A 4,650-nucleotide genomic window follows, 5' to 3' on the forward strand; every position below is an offset into this window, starting at 1 on the left:
GTGTGTGTGGTGTGTGTGTGTGTGTGTGTGTGTGTGTGCGGTGTGTGGGGTGTGTGTTCAGTGTGTGTGTGTGCGTGTGTGCTTGCATGTGTGTGTGTGTGTTTGTGGGTGTGCGGTGTGTGAGTGTGTGTGTGGGTATGTGTGGGGTGTGTGTGTGCGTGTGCGGTGTGTGTGTGTGTGCGCGCAGTGTGTGGGGGGTGTGTGTGTGTGTGTTTGTGCGTGTGCGGTGTGCGGTGTGTGTGTGTGTGTGTGTATGTGTGGGGTGTGTGTGTGTGTGTATGTGTGGGGTGTGTGTGCGTGTGCGTGTGCAGGGTGTGTGTGTGTGTGTATGTGTGGGGTGTGTGTGTGAGTGTGCGTGTGCGGTGTGTGTGTGTGCGTGTGTGTGTGTGTGCGTGCATGTGTGTGTGTGTGTTTGTGCGTGTGCGGTGTGTGTGTGTGTGTGTGTGCGTGTGTGCGTGCATGTGTGTGTGTGTGTTTGTGCGTGTGCGGTGTGTGTGTGTGTGTGTGTGTATGTGTGGGGTGTGTGTGCGTGTGCGTGTGTGTGTGTGTGCGGTGTGTGGGGTGTGTGTTTGTGTGTGTGTGTGTGTCACTGTAAAACATGTTTAACCTCCATTTTGAACATAGAAGAAGTGAGGTGTTGCTTTTATCTTCTGTGCCAACGAATGTCATCTGCGTCTTGTTATATTTGTCATTCTCCTTCATTTTCTAAATCTTCATTTCTATCTAGACATCCTTTTTCTCGTGCAGGATGTCACCATAGTTTCACAATATTTTATGCTCGTTGCGGGTAATGTGTGTCTTTGTGATCTATTTATGTCTTTTGTAATATTTTTTTATGCTTTTATAGATGTGTAATCTCATTTTTATTTACCTGATATGAAAGAGTATATTTATTGAAATTAAGAGCAATAACAGGACAGGAGAAAGTGGATTGTCCCTCTTCTTTTTTCCTTTCAATATATCTTGTTAGCAAGAGTTGTCTTAGATTTATTTACTTTCATAGAGGGTAGTTAGAGAAAATGAGTAGAGAATTGATAAAATCTGATAAATGCCTTGAGTAGTTAAAATCTCCTAACCAATTCTTGAATTGATTGCAAGCGACCACTAAAAAATGTTGTAGTTTTGAACTCTGATTTTGGTGCGTTTAGCCATTTTGATTTTCTTCCTGCTAATAGCGGTCTCTATAATTTTTACCCTTGAATCATATGGTATTTTCTGTAGCATCACCTTGACTTTTGGGTACTCGCATGTAAGAGGGAGAATGCTCCTTTTGTTCAGAAACAATTAATTAGTTATATATGCTGTAGCGGATGCTTGACTCATTCTTGTGCTTACATATGGCTTACTGCTTATCAGGTAAAGAACTATCATTCACCTGCCCAAATTTCTGTTATTTTTCTGACTTCAGGTAATTATGGGCAGTTTCATACATATTTGAGTGGTAACAGTTTCCTAGTAATGTGGTTTTGGTATTGCAGAAACCAGGATATTAGGCCTATAAGTTGTTGGATTCTTGGTGTTGCTTGATAAATGGAACAACTGTTCTTGTGGCTCTTCTTTAGAAAGTGAATGATTCCTTTACTAGAAGCAGACACTAGATTTAACTTTCTGGAAGAAATATAAGTTTCATGAAGTAATCAAAATCCATTAGTTTGGTGCATTTGTTGTTTTTCAGTTTGATTTAATGTATCATTCTAATTGCTTTATTTTTCTGGTTGTAAGAATTCTGATATTTACTGAGTATGTTATGTGTGATTCTAACATGTGATCGTTCCTGTTAATTGAAATATTGCTGTAATGCTTTTGAATTTTATTGAGTTTAAAGTTGTTTTACTTTTTGCTGCTATTCGATGTTTGGGGAGAAGCCTGCCTATGGGCATCAAGAAGCGCTTAACTATTGCTGGTCTTTTAACCCAATGCTATTATTGGAGCAAAGAAAATTGCAGCATTTCCCAGTATGTTTTATATATGTAATTTTATTAGGCCAGTGATGTGATTAATATTATCTAGTTTCTGTATCAACCTCTCTGAAAATCATGTTCTGGTCTAGCAGGTTTCTGTTGAGATCATGATGTCAAGAAATATATTTTTATATGTTATAATCAGCTAATGCATTTCTTTTTCAATTTTATCGACCACAAACTTGAGAAGTTTTGCTAAATGATATTCCCTCCTTGTTCTGACTTTTCCATTTCCATATTTATACGTCTTTTTTTGTGTGAGTGTGTGTGAGTTTGAGTGGGGTTTGTGTGTGTCTGTGTCTGTGTCACAGTAGAACATGTTTTACTTTCATTTTGAACATAGAAGAACTGAAGTGTTGTTTTTATTTCTACGCCAATGAATACCATCTGCGTTTTGTTAAATTGCCATTGTATTTCAATTTCTAAGTCTTCATTTTTATCTACACAACACTTTTTCTCGTGCAGAATGTCACCTTAGTTTCGCCACATTTTATGCTTATTAACAGGGTGTGTGTGTGTGTGTGTGTGGTGTGCATGTACGTGTGCGGGGTGTGTGTGTGTGTGTATGTGGGGTGCGAGTGTGCGTATGCGTGTGCAGTGTGCGGGGCGGGGTGTATGTGTGTGTGTGCGTGTGTGGTGTGTGTGTGTGTATGTGTGGTGTGTGTGTGTGTGTGTGTGTGTGTGTGTGTGTGTGTGTGTGTGTGTGTGTGTGTGTGTGTGGTGTTTGTGTGTGCGTGTGCAGTGTGTGTGTGTGTGTGTGTGTGTATGTGTGGGGTGTGTGTGCGTGTGCGTGTGTGTGTGGTGTGTGGGGTGTGTGTTTTTGTGTGTGTGTGTGTGTGCGCGCGTTGTGTGTGTGTGTCACGGTAAAACATGTTTAACTTCCATTTTGAACATAGAAGAAGTGAGGTGTTTTATCTTCTGTGCCAACGAATGTCATCTGCGTCTTGTTACATTTGCCAAACTCCTTCATTTTCTAGATCTTCATTTCTATCTAGACAATCCTTTTTCTCGTGCAGGATGTCACCATAGTTTCACAATATTTTATGCTCGTAACGGGTATTGTGTGTCTTTATGGTCTATTTATGTCTTTTGTAACATTTTTTTATGCTTGTATAAATGTGTATTCTCATTTTTATTTACCTAATATGAAAGAATATATTTATTGAAATTAAGAGCAATAAGAGGACAAGAGAGAGTGGATTGTCCCTCTTCTTTCTTCCTTTCAATATATCTTGTTAGCAAGAGTTGTCTTAGATTGATTTACTTTCATATAGGGGAGTTAGAGAAAATGAGTAGAGGATTGATAAAATCTGATAAATGCCTTGGGTGGTTATGATCTCCTAATCAATTCTTGAATTGGTTGCAAGCGACCACTAAAAAATGTTGTAGTTTTGAACCCTGATTTGGTGCGTTTAGCCATTTTGATTTTCTTCCTGCTAATAGCGGTCTCTATAATTTTTACCCTTGAATCATATGGTAGTTTCTATAGCATCACCTTGACTTTTAGGTACTCGCATGTAAGAGAGAGAATGCTCTTTTTGTTCAGAAACAATTAATTAGTTATATATGTTGTAGCGGGTGCTTAACTCATGCTTGTGCTTACATATGGCTTACTACTTATCAGGTAAAGAACTAATCATTCACCTGCCCAAATTTCTGTTATTTTTCTGTCTTCAGGTAATTATGGACAGTTTCATACATATTTGAGTGGTAACAGTTTCCTAGTAATGTGGTTTTGACATTGCAGAAACCAGGATATTAGGCCTATAAGTAGTTGAATTTGTGGTGTTGCTTGATAAATGGAACAACCGTTCTTGTGGCTCTTCTTTAGAAAGTGAATGATTCCTTTACAGGAAGCAGACACTAGTTTTAACTTTTTGGAAGAGATATAAGTTTAATGAAGTAATCCAAATCCATTAGTTTGGTGCATTTGCTGTTTTTCAGTTTGATATAATGTATCATTCTAATTGCTTTATTTTTCTGGTTGTAAGAATTCTGACATTTACTGAGTATGTTATGTGTGATTCTGACATGTGATCATTCATGTTAGTTGAAATATTGCAGTAATGCTTTTGAATTTATTGAGTTTAAAGTTGTTTTACTTTTTGCTGCTATTCGATGTTTGGGGAGAAGCCTGCCTATGGGCATCAAGAAGCGCTTAACTATTGCTGGTCTTTTAACCCAATGCTATTATTGGAGCAAAGAAAATTGCAGCATTTCCCAGTATGTTTTATATATGTAATTTTATTAGGGCAGTGATGTGATTAATATTATCTAGTTCTGTATCAAACTCTCTGAAAATCATGTTCTGGTCTAACAAGTCTCTATTGAGATCATGATGTCAAGGAATATATTTTTATATGTTCTAATCAGCTAATGCATTTCTTTTTCAATTTTATCGACCACAAACTTGAGAAGTTTTGCTAAATGATATTCCCTCCTTGTTCCGACTTTTCCATTTCCATATTTATACGTCTTTTTTTGTGTGAGTGTGTGTGAGTTTGAGTGGGGTTTGTGTGTGTCTGTGTCTGTGTCACAGTAGAACATGTTTTACTTTCATTTTGAACATAGAAGAACTGAAGTGTTGTTTTTATTTCTACGCCAATGAATACCATCTGCGTTTTGTTAAATTGCCATTGTATTTCAATTTCTAAGTCTTCATTTTTATCTACACAACACTTTTTCTCGT

This window comes from Sesamum indicum, linkage group LG15 (genome assembly GCF_000512975.1).
Source record: "Sesamum indicum cultivar Zhongzhi No. 13 linkage group LG15, S_indicum_v1.0, whole genome shotgun sequence".
NCBI lineage: Eukaryota > Viridiplantae > Streptophyta > Magnoliopsida > Lamiales > Pedaliaceae > Sesamum > Sesamum indicum.